The 25,000-nt window shown below is 41.5% G+C and overlaps 3 non-coding genes and 18 pseudogenes across 3 annotated transcripts; all 21 read left to right on the top strand.

The window, feature by feature from the left end:
- The first annotated feature begins 115 nt into the window (after positions 1-115).
- LOC132967508 (5S ribosomal RNA) lies at positions 116-224 on the top strand (annotated as a pseudogene).
- Positions 225-347: 123 nt separating this feature from the next.
- LOC132967701 (5S ribosomal RNA) lies at positions 348-456 on the top strand (annotated as a pseudogene).
- Positions 457-6,649: 6,193 nt separating this feature from the next.
- Positions 6,650-6,758, top strand: LOC132967768 (5S ribosomal RNA; annotated as a pseudogene).
- A 121-nt stretch (positions 6,759-6,879) lies between these two features.
- Positions 6,880-6,988, top strand: LOC132967709 (5S ribosomal RNA; annotated as a pseudogene).
- A 6,510-nt stretch (positions 6,989-13,498) lies between these two features.
- Positions 13,499-13,617, top strand: LOC132967295 (5S ribosomal RNA). The gene has a single exon (XR_009670662.1). It is a non-coding gene; the product is annotated as a 5S ribosomal RNA (ribosomal RNA).
- Positions 13,618-13,970: 353 nt separating this feature from the next.
- Positions 13,971-14,079, top strand: LOC132967724 (5S ribosomal RNA; annotated as a pseudogene).
- A 353-nt stretch (positions 14,080-14,432) lies between these two features.
- LOC132967538 (5S ribosomal RNA) lies at positions 14,433-14,550 on the top strand (annotated as a pseudogene).
- A 120-nt stretch (positions 14,551-14,670) lies between these two features.
- On the top strand, positions 14,671-14,779 carry LOC132967806 (5S ribosomal RNA; annotated as a pseudogene).
- Positions 14,780-14,902: 123 nt separating this feature from the next.
- Positions 14,903-15,011, top strand: LOC132967669 (5S ribosomal RNA; annotated as a pseudogene).
- A 353-nt stretch (positions 15,012-15,364) lies between these two features.
- LOC132967805 (5S ribosomal RNA) lies at positions 15,365-15,473 on the top strand (annotated as a pseudogene).
- Positions 15,474-15,596: 123 nt separating this feature from the next.
- LOC132967668 (5S ribosomal RNA) lies at positions 15,597-15,705 on the top strand (annotated as a pseudogene).
- A 352-nt stretch (positions 15,706-16,057) lies between these two features.
- On the top strand, positions 16,058-16,176 carry LOC132967763 (5S ribosomal RNA). The gene has a single exon (XR_009670842.1). It is a non-coding gene; the product is annotated as a 5S ribosomal RNA (ribosomal RNA).
- Positions 16,177-16,528: 352 nt separating this feature from the next.
- Positions 16,529-16,637, top strand: LOC132967723 (5S ribosomal RNA; annotated as a pseudogene).
- Positions 16,638-16,990: 353 nt separating this feature from the next.
- Positions 16,991-17,108, top strand: LOC132967519 (5S ribosomal RNA; annotated as a pseudogene).
- Positions 17,109-17,228: 120 nt separating this feature from the next.
- On the top strand, positions 17,229-17,337 carry LOC132967574 (5S ribosomal RNA; annotated as a pseudogene).
- A 122-nt stretch (positions 17,338-17,459) lies between these two features.
- Positions 17,460-17,578, top strand: LOC132967343 (5S ribosomal RNA). Its single transcript, XR_009670699.1, has one exon. It is a non-coding gene; the product is annotated as a 5S ribosomal RNA (ribosomal RNA).
- Positions 17,579-17,932: 354 nt separating this feature from the next.
- Positions 17,933-18,061, top strand: LOC132967377 (5S ribosomal RNA; annotated as a pseudogene).
- Positions 18,062-18,184: 123 nt separating this feature from the next.
- On the top strand, positions 18,185-18,293 carry LOC132967608 (5S ribosomal RNA; annotated as a pseudogene).
- A 122-nt stretch (positions 18,294-18,415) lies between these two features.
- LOC132967623 (5S ribosomal RNA) lies at positions 18,416-18,524 on the top strand (annotated as a pseudogene).
- A 122-nt stretch (positions 18,525-18,646) lies between these two features.
- On the top strand, positions 18,647-18,755 carry LOC132967675 (5S ribosomal RNA; annotated as a pseudogene).
- A 6,077-nt stretch (positions 18,756-24,832) lies between these two features.
- On the top strand, positions 24,833-24,941 carry LOC132967765 (5S ribosomal RNA; annotated as a pseudogene).
- The last annotated feature ends 59 nt before the right edge of the window (positions 24,942-25,000 follow it).

Here is a 25,000-nt window from a genome sequence, read left to right as displayed (position 1 = left end):
TTTTTGATCATATGTTTTTTTTTTAATCATATAGAGACATATTCACATGTCCAAAAATTCAGCCAGAATCAAGGGCATGACATCTTTAAAAGGCCCCTGTCTGCACACAATAATGGCTTACAGCCATACCACCCTGAACACGCCCGATCTCGGAAGCTATGCAGGGTTGGGTCTGGTTAGTACTTGGATGGGAGACCGCCTGGGAATACCAGATGCTGTAAGCTGTTTCATTTTTTTGATCATATGTTTTTTTTTTAATCATTAGGAGACATATTCACATGTCCAAAAATTCAGCCAGAATCAAGGGCATGACATCTTTAAAAGGCCCCTTTCTGCACACAATAATGGCTTACGGCCATACAACCCTGAACTCATCCAATCTCGGAAGCTAAGCAGGGTCGGGCCTGGTTAGTACTTGGATGGGAGACCGCCTGGGAATACCAGGTGCTGTATGCTTTTTCATTTTTTTGATCATGTTTTTTTTTATCATAGAGAGACATATTCACATGTCCAAAAATTCAGCCAGAATCAAGGGCATGACATCTTTAAAAAGCCCCTGTCTGCACACAATAATGGCTTATGGCCATACCACCCTGAACATGCCCCTTTTGCTGTCAGAGTTTGTGTGGTGCTGAAGGAGAGCTGACGTGTCAGTACTGAGCAGGACAGCTGGACTAATTTGTTTGTTTTTTGGATGCGCTTTGGATTTATTTAAATACCTCAGATTGTGAGTGAATGTCCCCCAGCAGTCACTGACTGTTAGGGGGATCGTTTTTCTTTTCACCTTTTTTCCTGTTTTTTTTCCACAATTTTGTGAAGAATTTTTGTTTTTTGTGAATGTTTGCTCGTATGTCGCGAGCAAACTCACACGGACGGATCACAAAGATGACAGGACCACGGACTGGAGAGATGGAAAAAGGAAAAGAGAACGGACAACAACGTGAACAAACAAACATGGCACTGAAACAAAGGAATGGATTAAACGACAACGAGAAGAACGACGGACAAAAAGGACGGATGAAAACAGCAAATGAAACAGGGAACGGAATGGATGACGGAGAGAGAGGAAGAGAGAGGAGCGGCGGGCTGATTGCTCCGCATGCAGAGAATGGGAGAGGTGGCGAGAGAGCAGAAAAAGAGGAAGCAAAAGTGTCTTTTGAGAGAAAACTAACACTAAACATTGAAATGGTGGGAGACAAAGTTCCTCTAAATCACGTCATGAGCAACATAAAAATGATCTGTGGGGGCCTGCTGGCGTGCAGAACCCTGGGACCTGAAAAACTGGAGGTGACGGTGAGCAACATTAAAGGAAAGGAAAGGCTGCTGGATGGATTTAAGATCGGAGAGACCAGAGTCGTGGCGAGAGAACTAAATAATGATGAGCTGGTGGTGTCTTTTTTAAACCTGCCAGCGTATATCACAGATGAAGAAATAGTTTGGAAGCTGACGGGATGGGGAGTGAAACCGACATCACCAATAAAACGCAGAATGTGGCCTGGAACAATGATAGCTGACGGAACGAGGTTTGTCCGGGTCAGATTTAATGACCAGGTACAGTCACTCCCTTACTCCACAAAGTTTAACACTGTGATGGGGAACGAATACTTTAGAGTAATACATGATAGACAACAAAAAGTGTGCAGGATGTGCATCCAGCCGGGACACATCCTGAGAGAGTGTCCAGAATTTATGTGCCACAACTGTGGGGTGCAGGGACACTTTGCGCGAGAGTGCAGCGCGAACAGCACAAAATGCACAAACTGTAAAAAAAGAGAAAATGAATGTGAGTGTGAAAACGGAGAGGAGAGCAAGAACGAGGTGGAGGAGGTGTACGAGGATGAAGACGAGGCGGAGGAGGTGTACGAGGAGGAGGCGGAGGAGAAGGAGGTGATCGGAGCAAGCAGGAGGGAGATCAGAGAAGACGAGAACAGTGACGGAGAAATGGAGCAGAGCAGAGAGAGCGGAGGAGAACGGGCGTCAGAGTGCGAGCTGGAGACGCCGGAGCTGGCTGGAGAGGGAGGACAGCAGAAGCAGCGAAAAACGAGCGAGAGAGGGAAAAAAGGAGACGGAAGGGACGTGGCAGAAGACCCGGGGGTAAGCATGAGCACAGAGGGGAGGGAGATGCCTGAGAGTGGTGTTGGACAGGCGGGAGGGAGAAAAAGACTAAGTCTTGGACAACGAAAAAAGTTGGTGAAAAAATTGAAATGTAAGGACAAATAATGACTGACAATAACCCCTGTAAATCCGTTTTTTTTGTTTTTATTTTTATGATAATGGCCTTTAATTTATTTTCGATTAACGTGAATGGACTAAGGAACAAAGAAAAAAGACATTCGATTCTTTCCTTGCAGAATGACGTTTTGTGCCTGCAGGAGACCAGGTGGGATGATTCCCTGGTGGAAGACATAAAAAAAGACTTTGTGGGCCATATTTTCTGCTCCAATGGCACGTCGAGGGCGAGAGGAGTGGCGGTTTTAGTCAAAACGGGTCGGGTAACAGGGGTAAATTTGGTTTATGGAGACAAAGAAGGAAGAATAATAGTAATAGATTGTGTGTATGAAACGAAAAATATAAGAATCATAAATATATATGCACCGAATGGAGAAAAAGAAAGGAAAACGTTCTTTATTGCAATAAGCAAATGGTGGGAAAGGAATTGTATAATAATCGGTGACTTTAATGTGGCGATGACACCCACCGATGTGTCAAAAAATAATGTGTTTAAGGGGGATGTGAGCAGGGGGACACTTAAAGATATAATGATAATGAAACAATGCATTGATATTTGGAGATTGCTACATCCATGGGAGAGGGTGTTCTCCAGGAGACAAATTGTACTAAATAGATTAAAACAATCTAGAATAGATTATGCTTTGGTGACATGCGAGGTAGTGAGGTGGATTAAAGAAGTTGAATATAAAACTAATATGTGGAGCGATCACGCTGGAATAGAAATCACGTTTAGAAAAGAAACGAATGTACGTAAAGGAGGGATATGGTGCTTTAATGCAAGCTTGCTGGATGATGGAATGTTTGTGAAAAGTATGGAAAGATTGTTGAATGATGTGGGATATGAGTGGAATGAGAGTGAAGATATGAATGTGTGGTGGGATAGTGTAAAAGTCAGAATTAAAAAAAAGTGTATCAATTATAGTAAAGAGAAAAAGTGGAGAGAAAATAGAAAGGAAGAGAATTTGAGAAAACAACTAAGTGAGGAAATAGCATCGCTTGACAGTGTAGATAATGTAGATGTCGAAAAATACATACATTTAAAAGAACAGTTGGGAGTGATTGAACTTAAAAAGAGTAGGGGTGCAGCCATTAGGAGTAAAATACAATATATGTATGAGGGGGAGAGGAGTACAGCCTTTTTTTTAGGTCTGGAAAAACAAAAACAAAAAAGAACAGAAATAAACGAATTATTAAATGAAGCAGGTAAAAGTGTGACAGATAAAAAGGGAATTTTAGAAATAGTAAAGGGCTATTATGAAAGCCTGTTTTCGAGACAGGAGTGTGATAGCGTGAGTGTGAACAGAGCTTTGGGTGCCTTAAAGAAAAAACTAAGCGAGGACGATAAAATGTGGTGTGATTGTGAGTTTACAGAGGGAGAAATCAGAAGTGCTTTAGAGGGGTTAAACAAAAACAATAGTCCTGGGAGCGATGGCCTAACTGCGGAATTCTACCAAGCTTTCAAAGAGCAGCTGGTGCCCTTGGTGAACAAATTGAGTAAATATATGGAAAAAGTGAAACATATACCAAAAAGTTTAGGGGAAGGGGTGGTTACTATTTTTTACAAAAACAAGGGGGACAATAAAAATCTGGACAACTACAGACCAATCAGCCTACTCAACACAGACTACAAAATCATAGCGAAAACAATAGCCAATAGAATCAGGGAGGTAATAGGAACAATCATAGAACAAACACAATCATACAGTATACCAAACAGAGACATAGCAGACTCAATCATTTCAATAAAACAGACGGTCAGGGATATGGAAGGGGAGGGGGGAATATGGCTAGGGATTGATTTAAATAAAGCTTTTGACAGAGTAGATCACGGGTTCATGGGGAAGGTGTTAGAGAAGTTTGGATTCGGAGAGAGAATGAGAGAATGGATAAATATGTTGTATACAGGAGCGGAAAGCAAGATAAAATGTAACGGGGAACTAACTGATTCTTTTAAAATATCAAGGTCAGTGAGACAAGGATGTCCGATGTCAGCGCTGTTGTACAGCTTGGTAGCAGAGCCGCTGGCAGCACTGATATCGGAAGACGTAAACATAAAAGGTATAGGTAAGGAAAACGTAAAAATAATACAGTATGCAGATGACGTGAATATAATGGTAAAAGGAGAGGAGGATATAGAATTAATATTAAAACATGTACAAACTTATGAAAGAGCATCTGGGGCAAAAGTAAATGAAAATAAGTCAGAAATTATGTTACTAGGTAAGGAATCCAATCTAGTTAATAAGTGGGGATTTAAAACGGTGTGTGAGAGAAGAAAAGTGTTGGGAGTGAATATGGGGAAAAATGAGAATGAATGTGATGATATAACATGGAAAGAGGTGGTGGGTAAAATTAAAAAAACATTGAATTTGTGGAAAGCGAGGGGTCTATTGTTGAGAGGAAGGGTAGCCGTAACAAATGCTCTCGTGTTGTCCAAAGTGAATCATGCGCTGAGTACTTGTACGCTTCCGGACTGGGCCTTTAAGGAGATTTCAAAGACCATTAGGGACTTTATTTGGAAAAACAAAGCAGCGAGTATAGCTCACAAAACAATAATAGGGGCTAAAGATCAGGGGGGGCTAGCTTTGATTGATTTACTTGCAAAAAAAGTAGCACTAAGAGTCAAATTGATAGGCAAATTTATGGACCAGAACCGGAACGTAGTTTGGAAAAACCACTTCAAACAATATCTGTGCAGTTTTGGACTCTACAACGAGGACAACCTGTACCAGATCAATAACCCGGATTCATTTAAACACTTGCCACGGTTTTTCCAGGAAGTACTCAGTGCGTGGTATCAGGTTTCATCCTGGACTGTACCAGAGTGCGGAACGAGAGGGTCAGTGCTACGACTGCCCTTCCTCTCGAGCCCGTATTTTAAAAATGGGGAGAGGGTAATTAAGTGTGAAGCTATGTCGAAAGCGGGATATATTAGAATAAGGGATTTACTGAACTGTGGGGGGGATTTTGATTTACAAATGGTGGTGAGGGGTTTAAAAAATAAAGGGTGTGTGTGCAGAAAGGATGTGATTGAGGGAGTGTTTGCAAATGTAAAATTGTCTTTGTCGAGCGAATGGGAAAAATTAATCAAAGAGAAGGAGGGAGTGATGCGGGACGATGTGGGGGGGATCTCCCTGTGCCTAGGGGAGAAGAAACACAACATTATAGATGTCACTACAAAAATTTGGTATAGGTGCGCAATCACACATAGAATACAGAAACCCACATCCGAAGTAAAATGGACAGACACATACCCGGACATAACAAGCAACATGATATGGAAGAACATTAACATTCCGCATACACCACATGCAATATTTGACCTAGATTTCAAACTGAGGCACAGGAGGATCTTCACCTGCATCGTCCTGCATCAGATCCATAAGGAGAGGTATGAAAGAAAGTGTTGTGTATGTGAAAGTACGGATGAGGATTTAATACATTTGTTTGTTACGTGTGGGGAATTGGTTTATTTTTGGGGAAAAATAAGAGAAATGTTGGGGAAATGCAGTAAGAATGAGTGTTGGAATGAAAGGGGGTGGGAATTGTCGGTGTTGTTGGGGGTGGGAACAAAACAAAAAAATCACAATGTAATGAATATAATTTTGGCTTTTGCAAGAAAAGCGGTTTTTAACAGGAGGAATTATGCACTGTATGAAAGTAAGAAAATGAATGTGTGGAGAATGTTTGTGAATGAATGGAAAGCACATCTTAAATTACTGTACATAGCGAATGAGAGTGAGTTTGTGAGAATGTTTGTGGAAGGTGCGAATGTGTGTAGAGTAAACGAGGAGGGAATTATGTGGGATGTCTAAATTATTTTGTTTTTGGTTTTTTTGGTACGAGGGCTTCTTTTTTGGTCATGGGGAAAATGGGTGATTTGATTTGGGTTTTTTTTTCTCAGTGGTTTTTTGAGAATACTGTGGGGTTTTTGTATGTTTTTGTGGTTTGTTTTCAGAGGGGTGTTTGCTTTGGGGGAGGGACTCAGAAGAGTTGTCATGAGTTGGGGGTATCAGGGGTGATTTGAGTTTTTTTTTTCTGATGCTATGTTTTTATTGTTTTTAGGGTGCCGTTTGCGTCAGAGGGGAGGTTTAATTTAGAGGGTGTATGTATTATAATAGCATTTGTTGTAAATGATGTGAAAGAATTATAAATGTTTTTGTAATTTTGATAATAAAAGATAAAAAAAAAAAAAAAACACGCCCGATCTCGTCCGATCTAGGAAGCTAAGCAGGGTCGGGCCTGGTTAGTACTTGGATGGTAGACCGCCTGGGAATACCAGGTGCCGTAAGCTTTTTCATTTTTTTGATCATATGTTTTTTTTTTTATCATATAGAGACATATTCACATGTCCAAAAATTCAGCCAGAATCAAGGGCATGACATCTTTAAAAGGCCCCTTTCTGCACACAATAATGGCTTACGGCCATAGCACCCTGATCTCATCCGATCTCGGAAGCTAAGCTTGGTCGGGCCTGGTTAGTACTTGGATGGGAGACCGCCTGGGAATACCAGGTGCTGTAAGATTTTTCATTTTTTTGATCATATGTTTTTTTTTATCATATAGAGACATATTCACATGTCCAAAAATTCAGCCAGAATCAAGGGCATGACATCTTTAAAAGGCCCCTTTCTGCACACAATAATGGCTTACGGCCATACCACCCTGAACTCGTCAGATCTCCGAAGCTAAGCAGGGTCGGTCCTGGTTAGTACTTCGATGGGAGACCGCCTGGGAATACCAGATGCTGTAAGCTGTTTCATTTTTTTGATCATATGTTTTTTTTTTAATCATTAGGAGACATATTCACATGTCCAAAAATTCAGCCAGAATCAAGGGCATGACATCTTTAAAAAGCCCCTGTCTGCACACAATAATGGCTTATGGCCATACCACCCTGAACATGCCCCTTTTGCTGTCAGAGTTTGTGTGGTGCTTAAGGAGAGCTGACGTGTCAGTACTGAGCAGGACAGCTGGACTAATTTGTTTGTTTTTTGGATGCGCTTTGGATTTATTTAAATACCTCAGATTGTGAGTGAATGTCCCCCAGCAATCACTGACTGTTAGGGGGATCGTTTTTCTTTTCACCTTTTTTCCTGTTTTTTTTCCACAATTTTGTGAAGAATTTTTGTTTTTTGTGAATGTTTGCTCGTATGTCGCGAGCAAACTCACACGGACGGATCACAAAGATGACAGGACCACGGACTGGAGAGATGGAAAAAGGAAAAGAGAACGGACAACAACGTGAACAAACAAACATGGCACTGAAACAAAGGAATGGATTAAACGACAACGAGAAGAACGACGGACAAAAAGGACGGATGAAAACGGCAAATGAAACAGGGAACGGAATGGATGACGGAGAGAGAGGAAGAGAGAGGAGCGGCGGGCTGATTGCTCCGCATGCAGAGAATGGGAGAGGTGGCGAGAGAGCAGAAAAAGAGGAAGCAAAAGTGTCTTTTGAGAGAAAACTAACACTAAACATTGAAATGGTGGGAGACAAAGTTCCTCTAAATCACGTCATGAGCAACATAAAAATGATCTGTGGGGGCCTGCTGGCGTGCAGAACCCTGGGACCTGAAAAACTGGAGGTGACGGTGAGCAACATTAAAGGAAAGGAAAGGCTGCTGGATGGATTTAAGATCGGAGAGACCAGAGTCGTGGCGAGAGAACTAAATAATGATGAGCTGGTGGTGTCTTTTTTAAACCTGCCAGCGTATATCACAGATGAAGAAATAGTTTGGAAGCTGACGGGATGGGGAGTGAAACCGACATCACCAATAAAACGCAGAATGTGGCCTGGAACAATGATAGCTGACGGAACGAGGTTTGTCCGGGTCAGATTTAATGACCAGGTACAGTCACTCCCTTACTCCACAAAGTTTAACACTGTGATGGGGAACGAATACTTTAGAGTAATACATGATAGACAACAAAAAGTGTGCAGGATGTGCATCCAGCCGGGACACATCCTGAGAGAGTGTCCAGAATTTATGTGCCACAACTGTGGGGTGCAGGGACACTTTGCGCGAGAGTGCAGCGCGAACAGCACAAAATGCACAAACTGTAAAAAAAGAGAAAATGAATGTGAGTGTGAAAACGGAGAGGAGAGCAAGAACGAGGTGGAGGAGGTGTACGAGGATGAAGACGAGGCGGAGGAGGTGTACGAGGAGGAGGCGGAGGAGAAGGAGGTGATCGGAGCAAGCAGGAGGGAGATCAGAGAAGACGAGAACAGTGACGGAGAAATGGAGCAGAGCAGAGAGAGCGGAGGAGAACGGGCGTCAGAGTGCGAGCTGGAGACGCCGGAGCTGGCTGGAGAGAGAGGACAGCAGAAGCAGCGAAAAACGAGCGAGAGAGGGAAAAAAGGAGACGGAAGGGACGTGGCAGAAGACCCGGGGGTAAGCATGAGCACAGAGGGGAGGGAGATGCCTGAGAGTGGTGTTGGACAGGCGGGAGGGAGAAAAATCACGCTAAATAATACGGGTAAAAGCACCAGTCCCAATGAAACGGACAGCGAAATGGATGTGGGTGAACTGGCGAGTGCGCAAAAAAGACTAAGTCTTGGACAACGAAAAAAGTTGGTGAAAAAATTGAAATGTAAGGACAAATAATGACTGACAATAACCCCTGTAAATCCGTTTTTTTTGTTTTTATTTTTATGATAATGGCCTTTAATTTATTTTCGATTAACGTGAATGGACTAAGGAACAAAGAAAAAAGACATTCGATTCTTTCCTTGCAGAATGACGTTTTGTGCCTGCAGGAGACCAGGTGGGATGATTCCCTGGTGGAAGACATAAAAAAAGACTTTGTGGGCCATATTTTCTGCTCCAATGGCACGTCGAGGGCGAGAGGAGTGGCGGTTTTAGTCAAAACGGGTCGGGTAACAGGGGTAAATTTGGTTTATGGAGACAAAGAAGGAAGAATAATAGTAATAGATTGTGTGTATGAAACGAAAAATATAAGAATCATAAATATATATGCACCGAATGGAGAAAAAGAAAGGAAAACGTTCTTTATTGCAATAAGCAAATGGTGGGAAAGGAATTGTATAATAATCGGTGACTTTAATGTGGCGATGACACCCACCGATGTGTCAAAAAATAATGTGTTTAAGGGGGATGTGAGCAGGGGGACACTTAAAGATATAATGATAACGAAACAATGCATTGATATTTGGAGATTGCTACATCCATGGGAGAGGGTGTTCTCCAGGAGACAAATTGTACTAAATAGATTAAAACAATCTAGAATAGATTATGCTTTGGTGACATGCGAGGTAGTGAGGTGGATTAAAGAAGTTGAATATAAAACTAATATGTGGAGCGATCACGCTGGAATAGAAATCACGTTTAGAAAAGAAACGAATGTACGTAAAGGAGGGATATGGTGCTTTAATGCAAGCTTGCTGGATGATGGAATGTTTGTGAAAAGTATGGAAAGATTGTTGAATGATGTGGGATATGAGTGGAATGAGAGTGAAGATATGAATGTGTGGTGGGATAGTGTAAAAGTCAGAATTAAAAAAAAGTGTATCAATTATAGTAAAGAGAAAAAGTGGAGAGAAAATAGAAAGGAAGAGAATTTGAGAAAACAACTAAGTGAGGAAATAGCATCGCTTGACAGTGTAGATAATGTAGATGTCGAAAAATACATACATTTAAAAGAACAGTTGGGAGTGATTGAACTTAAAAAGAGTAGGGGTGCAGCCATTAGGAGTAAAATACAATATATGTATGAGGGGGAGAGGAGTACAGCCTTTTTTTTAGGTCTGGAAAAACAAAAACAAAAAAGAACAGAAATAAACGAATTATTAAATGAAGCAGGTAAAAGTGTGACAGATAAAAAGGGAATTTTAGAAATAGTAAAGGGCTATTATGAAAGCCTGTTTTCGAGACAGGAGTGTGATAGCGTGAGTGTGAACAGAGCTTTGGGTGCCTTAAAGAAAAAACTAAGCGAGGACGATAAAATGTGGTGTGATTGTGAGTTTACAGAGGGAGAAATCAGAAGTGCTTTAGAGGGGTTAAACAAAAACAATAGTCCTGGGAGCGATGGCCTAACTGCGGAATTCTACCAAGCTTTCAAAGAGCAGCTGGTGCCCTTGGTGAACAAATTGAGTAAATATATGGAAAAAGTGAAACATATACCAAAAAGTTTAGGGGAAGGGGTGGTTACTATTTTTTACAAAAACAAGGGGGACAATAAAAATCTGGACAACTACAGACCAATCAGCCTACTCAACACAGACTACAAAATCATAGCGAAAACAATAGCCAATAGAATCAGGGAGGTAATAGGAACAATCATAGAACAAACACAATCATACAGTATACCAAACAGAGACATAGCAGACTCAATCATTTCAATAAAACAGACGGTCAGGGATATGGAAGGGGAGGGGGGAATATGGCTAGGGATTGATTTAAATAAAGCTTTTGACAGAGTAGATCACGGGTTCATGGGGAAGGTGTTAGAGAAGTTTGGATTCGGGGAGAGAATGAGAGAATGGATAAATATGTTGTATACAGGAGCGGAAAGCAAGATAAAATGTAACGGGGAACTAACTGATTCTTTTAAAATATCAAGGTCAGTGAGACAAGGATGTCCGATGTCAGCGCTGTTGTACAGCTTGGTAGCAGAGCCGCTGGCAGCACTGATATCGGAAGACGTAAACATAAAAGGTATAGGTAAGGAAAACGTAAAAATAATACAGTATGCAGATGACGTGAATATAATGGTAAAAGGAGAGGAGGATATAGAATTGATATTAAAACATGTACAAACTTATGAAAGAGCATCTGGGGCAAAAGTAAATGAAAATAAGTCAGAAATTATGTTACTAGGTAAGGAATCCAATCTAGTTAATAAGTGGGGATTTAAAACGGTGTGTGAGAGAAGAAAAGTGTTGGGAGTGAATATGGGGAAAAATGAGAATGAATGTGATGATGTAACATGGAAAGAGGTGGTGGGTAAAATTAAAAAAACATTGAATTTGTGGAAAGCGAGGGGTCTATTGTTGAGAGGAAGGGTAGCCGTAACAAATGCTCTCGTGTTGTCCAAAGTGAATCATGCGCTGAGTACTTGTACGCTTCCGGACTGGGCCTTTAAGGAGATTTCAAAGACCATTAGGGACTTTATTTGGAAAAACAAAGCAGCGAGTATAGCTCACAAAACAATAATAGGGGCTAAAGATCAGGGGGGGCTAGCTTTGATTGATTTACTTACAAAAAAAGTAGCACTAAGAGTCAAATTGATAGGCAAATTTATGGACCAGAACCGGAACGTAGTTTGGAAAAACCACTTCAAACAATATCTGTGCAGTTTTGGACTTTACAACGAGGACAACCTGTACCAGATCAATAACCCGGATTCATTTAAACACTTGCCACGGTTTTTCCAGGAAGTACTCAGTGCGTGGTATCAGGTTTCATCCTGGACTGTACCAGAGTGCGGAACGAGAGGGTCAGTGCTACGACTGCCCTTCCTCTCGAGCCCGTATTTTAAAAATGGGGAGAGGGTAATTAAGTGTGAAGCTATGTCGAAAGCGGGATATATTAGAATAAGGGATTTACTGAACTGTGGGGGGGATTTTGATTTACAAATGGTGGTGAGGGGTTTAAAAAATAAAGGGTGTGTGTGCAGAAAGGATGTGATTGAGGGAGTGTTTGCAAATGTAAAATTGTCTTTGTCGAGCGAATGGGAAAAATTAATCAAAGAGAAGGAGGGAGTGATGCAGGACGATGTGGGGGGGATCTCCCTGTGCCTAGGGGAGAAGAAACACAACATTATAGATGTCACTACAAAAATTTGGTATAGATGCGCAATCACACATAGAATACAGAAACCCACATCCGAAGTAAAATGGACAGACACATACCACAACAAGCAACATGATATGGAAGAACATTAACATTCCGCATACACCACATGCAATATTTGACCTAGATTTCAAACTGAGGCACAGGAGGATCTTCACCTGCATCGTCCTGCATCAGATCCATAAGGAGAGGTATGAAAGAAAGTGTTGTGTATGTGAAAGTACGGTTGAGGATTTAATACATTTGTTTGTTACGTGTGGGGAATTGGTTTATTTTTGGGGAAAAATAAGAGAAATGTTGGGGAAATGCAGTAAGAATGAGTGTTGGAATGAAAGGGGGTGGGAATTGTCGGTGTTGTTGGGGGTGGGAACAAAACAAAAAAATCACAATGTAATGAATATAATTTTGGCTTTTGCAAGAAAAGCGGTTTTTAACAGGAGGAATTATGCACTGTATGAAAGTAAGAAAATGAATGTGTGGAGAATGTTTGTGAATGAATGGAAAGCACATCTTAAATTGCTGTACATAGCGAATGAGAGTGAGTTTGTGAGAATGTTTGTGGAAGGTGCGAATGTGTGTAGAGTAAACGAGGAGGGAATTATGTGGGATGTCTAAATTATTTTGTTTTTGGTTTTTTTGGTACGAGGGCTTCTTTTTTGGTCATGGGGAAAATGGGTGATTTGATTTGGGTTTGTTTTTTTTTCTCATTGGTTTTTTGAGAATACTGTGGGGTTTTTGTATGTTTTTGTGGTTTGTTTTCAGAGGGGTGTTTGCTTTAGGGGAGGAACTCAGAAGAGTTGTCATGAGTTGGGGGTATCAGGGGTGGTTTGAGTTTTTTTTTTTTTTCTGATGCTATGTTTTTATTGTTTTTAGGGTGCCGTTTGCGTCAGAGGGGAGGTTTAATTTAGAGGGTGTATGTATTATAATAGCATTTGTTGGAAATGATGTGAAAGAATTATAAATGTTTTTGTAATTTTGATAATAAAAGATTAAAAAAAAAACACGCCCAATCTCGCCCGATCTCGGAAGCTAAGCAGGGCCGGCCTGGTTAGTACTTGGATGGGAGACCACCTGGGAATACCAGGTGCTGTAAGCTTTTTCATTTTTTTGATCATATGTTTTTTTTTTATCATAGAGAGACATATTCACATGTCCAAAAATTCAGCCAGAATCAAGGGCATGACATCTTTAAAAGGCCCCTGTCTGTACACAATAATGGCTTACGGCCATACAACCCTGAGCTCGTGTGATCTCGGAAGCTAAGCAGTGTCGGACCTGGTTAGTACTTGGATGGGAGACAGCCTGGGAATACCAGGTGCTGTTAGCTTTTCATTTTTTTGATCATATGTTTTTTTTTTATCATAGAGAGACATATTCACATGTCCAAAAATTCAGCCAGAATCAAGGGCATGACATCTTTAAAAGGCCCCTTTCTGCACACAACAATGGCTTACGGCCATACCACCCTGAACACGCCCGATCTCATCCGATCTCGGAAGTTAAGCAGGGTCGGGCCTGGTTAGTACTTGGATGGGAGACCGCCTGGGAATATCAGGTGCTGTAAGCTTTTTCATTTTTTTGATCATATTTTTTTTTTTAATCATAGAGAGACATATTCACATGTCCAAAAATTCAGCCAGAATCAAGGGCATGACATCTTTAAAAGGCCCCTTTCTGCACACAATAAAGGCTTACGGCCATACAACCCTGAAATGCTCCGATCTTGGAAGCTAAGCAGGGTCGGGACTGGTTAGTACTTGGATGGGAGACTGCCAGGGAATACCAGGTGCTGTAAGGTTTTTCATTTTTTTTGATCATATGTTTTTTTTTATCATATAGAGACATATTCACATGTCCAAAAATTCATCCAGAATCAAGGGCATGACATCTTTAAAAGGCCACTTTTTGCACACAATAATGGCTTACGGCCATACCACCCTGAACTCGTCCGATCTCGGAAGCTAAGCAGGGTCGGGCCTGGTTAGGACTTGGATTGGAGACCGCCTGGGAATACCAGGTGCTGTAAGCTTTTTCATTTTTTTGATCATATGTTTTTTTTTTATCATATAGAGACATATTCACATGTCCAAAAATTCAGCCAGAATCAAGGCCATGACATCTTTAAAAGGCCTCTTTCTGCACACAATAATGGCTTACGGCCATACAACCCTGAGCTAATGCGATCTCGGAAGCTAAGCAGGGTCGGGCCTGGTTAGTACTTGGTTGGGAGACCGCCTGGGAATACCAGGTGCTTTATGCTTTTTCATTTTTTTGATCATATGTTTTTTTTTTATCATAGAGAGACATATTCACATGTCCAAAAATTCAGCCAGAATCAAGGACATGACATCTTTAAAAGGCCCCTTTCTGCAAGCAATAATGGCTTATGACCATACCACCCTGAACATGCCCGATCTTGCCCGATCTCGGAAGCTAAGCAGGGCCGGCCTGGTTAGTACTTGGATGGGAGACCACCTGGGAATACCAGGTGCTGTAAGCTTTTTCATTTTTTTCATCATGTTTTTTTTTTATCATATAGAGACATATTCACATGTCCAAAAATTCAGCCAGAATTAAGGGCATGACATCTTTAAAAGGCCCATGTCTGCACACAATAATGGCTTACGGCCATACCACCCTGAACTCGTCCGATCTCGGAAGCTAAGTAGGGTCCGACCTGGTTAGTACTTGGATTGGAGACTGCCTGGGAATACCAGGTGCTGTAAGCTTTTTCATTTTTTTGATCATATATTTTTTTTCTTATCATAGAGAGACATATTCACATGTCCAAAAATTCAGCCAGAATCAAGGGCATGACATCTTTAAAAGGCCCCTTTTTGCACACAATAATGGCTTACGGCCATACCACCCTGAACTCGTCCGATCTCGGAAGCTAAGTAGGGTCGGACCTGGTTAGTACTTGGATTGGAGACTGCCTGGGAATACCAGGTGCTGTAAGCTTTTTCATTTGTTTGATCATATGTTTTTTTTTTATCATAGAGAGACATATTCACATGTCCAAAAATTCAGCCAGAATCAAGGGCATGACATCTTTAAAAGGCCCCTTTCTGCACACAATAAAGGCTTACGGCCATACAACCCTGAAATTCTCCAATCTCGGAAGCTAAGCAGGGTCGGGACTGGTTAGTACTTGGATGGGAGACTGCCAGGGAATACCAGGTGCTGTAAGGTTTTTAATTTTTTTTGATCATATTTTTTTTTTTATCATATAGAGACATATTCACATGTCCAAAAATTCAGCCAGAATCAAGGGCATGACATCTTTAAAAGGCCCCTTTTTGCACACAATAATGGCTTACGGCCATACCACCCTGAACTCGTCCGATCTCGGAAGCTAAGTAGGGTCCGACCTGGTTAGTACTTGGATTGGAGACTGCCTGGGAATACCAGGTGCTGTAAGCTTTTTCATTTTTTTGATCATATGTTTTTTTTCTTATCATAGAGAGACATATTCACATGTCCAAAAATTCAGCCAGAATCAAGGGCATGACATCTTTAAAAGGCCCCTTTTTGGACACAATAATGGCTTACGGCCATACCACCCTGAACTCGTCCGATCTCGGAAGCTAAGTAGGGTCGGACCTGGTTAGTACTTGGATTGGAGACTGCCTGGGAATACCAGGTGCTGTAAGCTTTTTCATTTGTTTGATCATATGTTTTTTTTTTATCATAGAGAGACATATTCACATGTCCAAAAATTCAGCCAGAATCAAGGGCATGACTTCTTTAAAAGGCCCCTTTCTGCACACAATAATGGCTTACGGCCATACAACCCTGAGCTAATGCGATCTCGGAAGCTAAGCAGTGTCGGACCTGGTTAGTACTTGCATGGGAGACAGCCTGGGAATACCAGGTGCTGTTAGCTTTTCATTTTTTTGATCATATGTTTTTTTTTTATCATAGAGAGACATATTCACATGTCCAAAAATTCAGCCAGAATCAAGGGCATGACATCTTTAAAAGGCCCCTTTCTGCACACAACAATGGCTTACGGCCATACCACCCTGAACACGCCCGATCTCATCCGATCTCGGAAGTTAAGCAGGGTCGGGCCTGGTTAGTACTTGGATGGGAGACCGCCTGGGAATATCAGGTGCTGTAAGCTTTTTCATTTTTTTGATCATATTTTTTTTTTTATCATAGAGAGACATATTCACATGTCCAAAAATTCAGCCAGAATCAAGGGCATGACATCTTTAAAAGGCCCCTTTCTGCACACAATAAAGGCTTACGGCCATACAACCCTGAAATGCTCCGATCTTGGAAGCTAAGCAGGGTCGGGACTGGTTAGTACTTGGATGGGAGACTGCCAGGGAATACCAGGTGCTGTAAGGTTTTTCATTTTTTTTGATCATATGTTTTTTTTTATCATATAGAGACATATTCACATGTCCAAAAATTCATCCAGAATCAAGGGCATGACATCTTTAAAAGGCCACTTTTTGCACACAATAATGGCTTACGGCCATACCACCCTGAACTCGTCCGATCTCGGAAGCTAAGCAGGGTCGGGCCTGGTTAGGACTTGGATTGGAGACCGCCTGGGAATACCAGGTGCTGTAAGCTTTTTCATTTTTTTGATCATATGTTTTTTTTTTATCATATAGAGACATATTCACATGTCCAAAAATTCAGCCAGAATCAAGGCCATGACATCTTTAAAAGGCCTCTTTCTGCACACAATAATGGCTTACGGCCATACAACCCTGAGCTAATGCGATCTCGGAAGCTAAGCAGGGTCGGGCATGGTTAGTACTTGGATGGGAGACCGCCTGGGAATACCAGGTGCTTTATGCTTTTTCATTTTTTTGATCATATGTTTTTATTTTATCATAGAGAGACATATTCACATGTCCAAAAATTCAGCCAGAATCAAGGGCATGACATCTTTAAAAGGCCCCTTTCTGCAAACAATAATGGTTTATGACCATACCACCCTGAACACGCCCGATCTTGCCCGATCTCGGAAGCTAAGCAGGGCCGGCCTGGTTAGTACTTGGATGGGAGACCACCTGGGAATACCAGGTGCTGTAAGCTTTTTCATTTTTTTGATCATGTTTTTTTTTTTTCATATAGAGACATATTCACATGTCCAAAAATTCAGCCAGAATTAAGGGCATGACATCTTTAAAAGGCCCATGTCTGCACACAATAATGGCTTACGGCCATACCACCCTGAACTCGTCCGATCTCGGAAGCTAAGCAGGGTCGGACCTGGTTAGTACTTGGATGGGAGACCGCCTAGGAATACCAGGTGCTGTAAGCTTTTTTATTTTTTTGATCATATGTTTTTTTTTTATCATAGAGAGACATATTTTCATGTCCAAAAATTCAGCCAGAATCAAGGGCATGACATCTTTAAAAGGCCCCTTTCTGCACACAATAATGGCTTACAGCCATACCACCCTGAACACGCCCGATCTCGTCCGATCTCGGAAGCTAAGCAGGGTCGGGCCTGTTTAGTACTTGGATGGGAGACCGCCTGGGAATACCAGGTGCTTTATGCTTTTTCATTTTTTTGATCATATGTTTTTATTTTATCATAGAGAGACATATTCACATGTCCAAAAATTCAGCCAGAATTAAGGGCATGACATCTTTAAAAGGCCCCTTTCTGCACACAATAATGGCTTACGGCCATACAACCCTGAGCTAATGCGATCTCGGAAGCTAAGCAGGGTCGGTCCTGGTTAGTACTTCGATGGGAGACTGCCTGGGAATACCAGATGCTGTAAGCTTTTTCATTTTTTTGATCATATGGTTTTTTTTTTATCATAGAGAGACATATTCACATGTCCAAAAATTCAGCCAGAATCAAGGGCATGACATCTTTAAAAGGCCCCTGTCTGTACACAATAATGGCTTACAGCCATACCACCCTGAACATGCCCGATCTCGTCCGATCTCGTCCGATCTCGGAAGCTAAGCAGGGTCGGGCCTGGTTAGTACTTGGATGGGAGACCGCCTGGGAATACCAGGTGCTGTAAGCTTTTTCATTTTTTTGATCATATGTTTTTTTATTTATCATATAGAGACATATTCACATGTCCAAAAATTCAGCCAGAATCAAGGGCATGACATCTTTAAAAGGCCCCTTTCTGCACACAATAATGGCTAACAGCCATACCACCCTTAACACGTCTGATCTCGGAAGCTAAGTAGGGTCGGGCCTGGTTAGTACTTGGATGGGAGACCGCCTGGGAATACCAGGTGCTGTAAGCTTTTTCATTTTTTTGATCATATGTTTTTTTTTTATCATATAGAGACATATTCACATGTCCAAAAATTCAGCCAGAATCAAGGGCATGACATCTTTAAAAGGCCCCTGTCTGCACACAATAATGGCTTACGGCCATACCACCCTGAACTCGTCCGATCTCGGAAGCTAAGCAGGGTCGGGCCTGGTTAGTACTTGGATGGGAGACCGCCTGGGAATACCAGATGCTGTAAACTGTTTCATTTTTTTGATCATATGTTTTTTTTTTATCATATAGAGACATATTCACATGTCCAAAAATTCAGCCAGAATCAAGGGCATGACATCTTTAAAAGGCCCCTTTCTGCACACAATAATGGCTTACGGCCATACCACCCTGAACTCGTCCGATCTCGGAAGCTAAGCATGGTCGGGCCTGGTTAGTACTTGGATGGGAGACAGCCTGGGAATACCAGGTGCTGTAAGCTTTTTCATTTTTTTGATGATATTTTTTTTTTATCATATAGAGACATATTCACATGTCCAAAAATTCAGCCAGAATCAAGGGCATGAAATCTTTAAAAGGCCCCTTTCTGCACACAATAATGGCTTACGGCCATACCACCCTGAACACGCCCCTTTTGCTGTCAGAGTTTGTGTGGTGCTGAAGGAGAGCTGACGTGTCAGTACTGAGCAGGACAGCTGGACTAATTTGTTCTTTTTTTGGATGCGCTTTGGATTTATTTAAATACGTCAGATTGTGAGTGAATGTCCCCCAGCAGTCACTGACTGTTAGGGGGATCGTTTTTCTTTTCATCTTTTTTTCCTGTTTTTTTTCCACAATTTTGTGAAGAATTTTTGTTTTTTGTGAATGTTTGCTCGTATGTCGCGAGCAAACTCACACGGACGGATCACAAAGATGACAGGACCACGGACTGGAGAGATGGAAAAAGGAAAAGAGAACGGACAACAACGTGAACAAACAAACATGGCACTGAAACAAAGGAATGGATTAAACGACAACGAGAAGAACGACGGACAAAAAGGACGGATGAAAACGGCAAATGAAACAGGGAACGGAATGGATGACGGAGAGAGAGGAAGAGAGAGGAGCGGCGGGCTGATTGCTCCGCATGCAGAGAATGGGAGAGGTGGCGAGAGAGCAGAAAAAGAGGAAGCAAAAGTGTCTTTTGAGAGAAAACTAACACTAAACATTGAAATGGTGGGAGACAAAGTTCCTCTAAATCACGTCATGAGCAACATAAAAATGATCTGTGGGGGCCTGCTGGCGTGCAGAACCCTGGGACCTGAAAAACTGGAGGTGACGGTGAGCAACATTAAAGGAAAGGAAAGGCTGCTGGATGGATTTAAAATCGGAGAGACCAGAGTCGTGGCGAGAGAACTAAATAATGATGAGCTGGTGGTGTCTTTTTTAAACCTGCCAGCGTATATCACAGATGAAGAAATAGTTTGGAAGCTGACGGGATGGGGAGTGAAACCGACATCACCAATAAAACGCAGAATGTGGCCTGGAACAATGATAGCTGACGGAACGAGGTTTGTCCGGGTCAGATTTAATGACCAGGTACAGTCACTCCCTTACTCCACAAAGTTTAACACTGTGATGGGGAACGAATACTTTAGAGTAATACATGATAGACAACAAAAAGTGTGCAGGATGTGCATCCAGCCGGGACACATCCTGAGAGAGTGTCCAGAATTTATGTGCCACAACTGTGGGGTGCAGGGACACTTTGCGCGAGAGTGCAGCGCGAACAGCACAAAATGCACAAACTGTAAAAAAAGAGAAAATGAATGTGAGTGTGAGAACGGAGAGGAAAGCAAGAACGAGGTGGAGGAGGTGTACGAGGATGAAGACGAGGCGGAGGAGGTGTACGAGGAGGAGGCGGAAGAGAAGGAGGTGATCGGAGCAAGCAGGAAGGAGATCAGAGAAGACGAGAACAGTGACGGAGAAATGGAGCAGAGCGGAGAGAGCGGAGGAGAACGGGCGTCAGAGTGCGAGCTGGAGACGCCGGAGCTGGCTGGAGAGGGAGGACAGCAGAAGCAGCGAAAAACGAGCGAGAGAGGGAAAAAAGGAGACGGAAGGGACGTGGCAGAAGACCCGGGGGTAAGCATGAGCACAGAGGGGAGGGAGATGCCTGAGAGTGGTGTTGGACAGGCGGGAGGGAGAAAAATCACGCTAAATAATACGGGTAAAAGCACCAGTCCCAATGAAACGGACAGCGAAATGGATGTGAGTGAACTGGCGAGTGCGCAAAAAAGACTAAGTCTTGGACAACGAAAAAAGTTGGTGAAAAAATTGAAATGTAAGGACAAATAATGACTGACAATAACCCCTGTAAATCCGTTTTTTTTGTTTTTATTTTTATGATAATGGCCTTTAATTTATTTTCGATAAACGTGAATGGACTAAGGAACAAAGAAAAAAGACATGCGATTCTTTCCTTGCAGAATGACGTTTTGTGCCTGCAGGAGACCAGGTGGGATGATTCCCTGGTGGAAGACATAAAAAAAGACTTTGTGGGCCATATTTTCTGCTCCAATGGCACGTCGAGGGCGAGAGGAGTGGCGGTTTTAGTCAAAACGGGTCGGGTAACAGGGGTAAATTTGGTTTATGGAGACAAAGAAGGAAGAATAATAGTAATAGACTGTGTGTATGAAGCGAAAAATATAAGAATCATAAATATATATGCACCGAATGGAGAAAAAGAAAGGAAAACATTCTTCATTGCAATAAGCAAATGGTGGGAAAGGAATTGTATAATAATCGGTGACTTTAATGTGGCGATGACACCCACCGATGTGTCAAAAAATAATGTGTTTAAGGGGGATGTGAGCAGGGGGACACTTAAAGATATAATGATAACGAAACAATGCATTGATATTTGGAGATTGCTACATCCATGGGAGAGGGTGTTCTCCAGGAGACAAATTGTACTGAATAGATTAAAACAATCTAGAATAGATTATGCTTTGGTGACATGCGAGGTAGTGAGGTGGATTAAAGAAGTTGAATATAAAACTAATATGTGGAGCGATCACGCTGGAATAGAAATCACGTTTAGAAAAGAAACGAATGTACGTAAAGGAGGGATATGGTGCTTTAATGCAAGCTTGCTGGATGATGGAATGTTTGTGAAAAGTATGGAAAGATTGTTGAATGATGTGGGATATGAGTGGAATGAGAGTGAAGATATGAATGTGTGGTGGGATAGTGTAAAAGTCAGAATTAAAAAAAAGTGTATCAATTATAGTAAAGAGAAAAAGTGGAGAGAAAATAGAAAGGAAGAGAATTTGAGAAAACAACTAAGTGAGGAAATAGCATCGCTTGACAGTGTAGATAATGTAGATGTCGAAAAATACATACATTTAAAAGAACAGTTGGGAGTGATTGAACTTAAAAAGAGTAGGGGTGCAGCCATTAGGAGTAAAATACAATAAATGTATGAGGGGGAGAGGAGTACAGCCTTTTTTTTAGGTCTGGAAAAACAAAAACAAAAAAGAACAGAAATAAACGAATTATTAAATGAAGCAGGTAAAAGTGTGACAGATAAAAAGGGAATTTTAGAAATAGTAAAGGGCTATTATGAAAGCCTGTTTTCGAGACAGGAGTGTGATAGCGTGAGTGTGAACAGAGCTTTGGGTGCCTTAAAGAAAAAACTAAGCGAGGACGATAAAATGTGGTGTGATTGTGAGTTTACAGAGGGAGAAATCAGAAGTGCTTTAGAGGGGTTAAACAAAAACAAAAGTCCTGGGAGCGATGGCCTAACTGCGGAATTCTACCAAGCTTTCAAAGAGCAGCTGGTGCCCTTGGTGAACAAATTGAGTAAATATATGGAAAAAGTGAAACATATACCAAAAAGTTTAGGGGAAGGGGTGGTTACTATTTTTTACAAAAACAAGGGGGACAATAAAAATCTGGACAACTACAGACCAATCAGCCTACTCAACACAGACTACAAAATCATAGCGAAAACAATAGCCAATAGAATCAGGGAGGTAATAGGAACAATCATAGAACAAACACAATCATACAGTATACCAAACAGAGACATAGCAGACTCAATCATTTCAATAAAACAGACGGTCAGGGATATGGAAGGGGAGGGGGGAATATGGCTAGGGATTGATTTAAATAAAGCTTTTGACAGAGTAGATCACGGGTTCATGGGGAAGGTGTTAGAGAAGTTTGGATTCGGGGAGAGAATGAGAGAATGGATAAATATGTTGTATACAGGAGCGGAAAGCAAGATAAAATGTAACGGGGAACTAACTGATTCTTTTAAAATATCAAGGTCAGTGAGACAAGGATGTCCGATGTCAGCGCTGTTGTACAGCTTGGTAGCAGAGCCGCTGGCAGCACTGATATCGGAAGACGTAAACATAAAAGGTATAGGTAAGGAAAACGTAAAAATAATACAGTATGCAGATGACGTGAATATAATGGTAAAAGGAGAGGAGGATATAGAATTGATATTAAAACATGTACAAACTTATGAAAGAGCATCTGGGGCAAAAGTAAATGAAAATAAGTCAGAAATTATGTTACTAGGTAAGGAATCCAATCTAGTTAATAAGTGGGGATTTAAAACGGTGTGTGAGAGAAGAAAAGTGTTGGGAGTGAATATGGGGAAAAATGAGAATGAATGTGATGATGTAACATGGAAAGAGGTGGTGGGTAAAATTAAAAAAACATTGAATTTGTGGAAAGCGAGGGGTCTATTGTTGAGAGGAAGGGTAGCCGTAACAAATGCTCTCGTGTTGTCCAAAGTGAATCATGCGCTGAGTACTTGTACGCTTCCGGACTGGGCCTTTAAGGAGATTTCAAAGACCATTAGGGACTTTATTTGGAAAAACAAAGCAGCGAGTATAGCTCACAAAACAATAATAGGGGCTAAAGATCAGGGGGGGCTAGCTTTGATTGATTTACTTACAAAAAAAGTAGCACTAAGAGTCAAATTGATAGGCAAATTTATGGACCAGAACCGGAACGTAGTTTGGAAAAACCACTTCAAACAATATCTGTGCAGTTTTGGACTCTACAACGAGGACAACCTGTACCAGATCAATAACCCGGATTCATTTAAACACTTTTCCAGGAAGTACTCAGTGCGTGGTATCAGGTTTCATCCTGGACTGTACCAGAGTGCGGAACGAGAGGGTCAGTGCTACGACTGCCCTTCCTCTCGAGCCCGTATTTTAAAAATGGGGAGAGGGTAATTAAGTGTGAAGCTATGTCGAAAGCGGGATATATTAGAATAAGGGATTTACTGAACTGTGGGGGGGATTTTGATTTACAAATGGTGGTGAGGGGTTTAAAAAATAAAGGGTGTGTGTGCAGAAAGCATGTGATTGAGGGAGTGTTTGCAAATGTAAAATTGTCTTTGTCGAGCGAATGGGAAAAATTAATCAAAGAGAAGGAGGGAGTGATGCGGGACGATGTGGGGGGGATCTCCCTGTGCCTAGGGGAGAAGAAACACAACATTATAGATGTCACTACAAAAATTTGGTATAGATGTGCAATCACACATAGAATACAGAAACCCACATCCGAAGTAAAATGGACAGACACATACCCGGACATAACAAGCAACATGATATGGAAGAACATTAACATTCCGCATACACCACATGCAATATTTGACCTCGATTTCAAACTGAGGCACAGGAGGATCTTCACCTGCATCGTCCTGCATCAGATCCATAAGGAGAGGTATGAAAGAAAGTGCTGTGTATGTGAAAGTACGGATGAGGATTTAATACATTTGTTTGTTACGTGTGGGGAATTGGTTTATTTTTGGGGAAAAATAAGAGAAATGTTGGGGAAATGCAGTAAGAATGAGTGTTGGAATGAAAGGGGGTGGGAATTGTCGGTGTTGTTGGGGGTGGGAACAAAACAAAAAAATCACAATGTAATGAATATAATTTTGGCTTTTGCAAGAAAAGCGTTTTTTAACAGGAGGAATTATGCACTGTATGAAAGTAAGAAAATTAATGTGTGGAGAATGTTTGTGAATGAATGGAAAGCACATCTTTTCTCAGTGGTTTTTTGAGAATACTGTGGGGTTTTTGTATGTTTTTGTGGTTTGTTTTCAGAGGGGTGTTTGCTTTGGGGGAGGGACTCAGAAGAGTTGTCATGAGTTGGGGGTATCAGGGGTGGTTTGAGTTTTTTTTCTGATGCTATGTTTTTATTGTTTTTAGGGTGCCGTTTGCGTCAGAGGGGAGGTTTAATTTAGAGGGTGTATGTATTGTAATAGCATTTGTTGTAAATTATGTGAAAGAATTATAAATGTTTTTGTAATTTTGATAATAAAAGATTAAAAAAACACGCCCGATCTCGTCAGATCTCAGAAGCTAAGCAGGGTCGGGCCTGGTTAGTACTTGGATGGGAGACCGCCTAGGAATACCAGGTGCTGTAAGCTTTTTCATTTTTTTGATCATATGTTTTTTTTTTATCATATAGAGACATATTCACATGTCCAAAAATTCAGCCAGAATCAAGGGCATGACATCTTTAAAAGGCCCCTTTCTGCACACAATAATGGCTTACGGCCAAACCACCCTGAACTCGTCCAATCTCGGAAGCTAAGCAGGGTCGGGCCTGGTTAGTACTTGGATGGGAGACCGCCTGGGAATACCAGACGCTGTAAGCTTTTTCATTTTTTTGATCATATGTTTTTTTTTTATCATAGAGAGACATATTCACATGTCC

Source organism: Labrus mixtus, unplaced genomic scaffold (genome assembly GCF_963584025.1).
Source record: "Labrus mixtus unplaced genomic scaffold, fLabMix1.1 SCAFFOLD_46, whole genome shotgun sequence".
Classification (NCBI taxonomy): Eukaryota; Metazoa; Chordata; class Actinopteri; order Labriformes; family Labridae; genus Labrus; species Labrus mixtus.
Note: the sequence above shows the minus strand (reverse complement) of the source record. Positions and strands in the feature narration are given on the sequence as shown.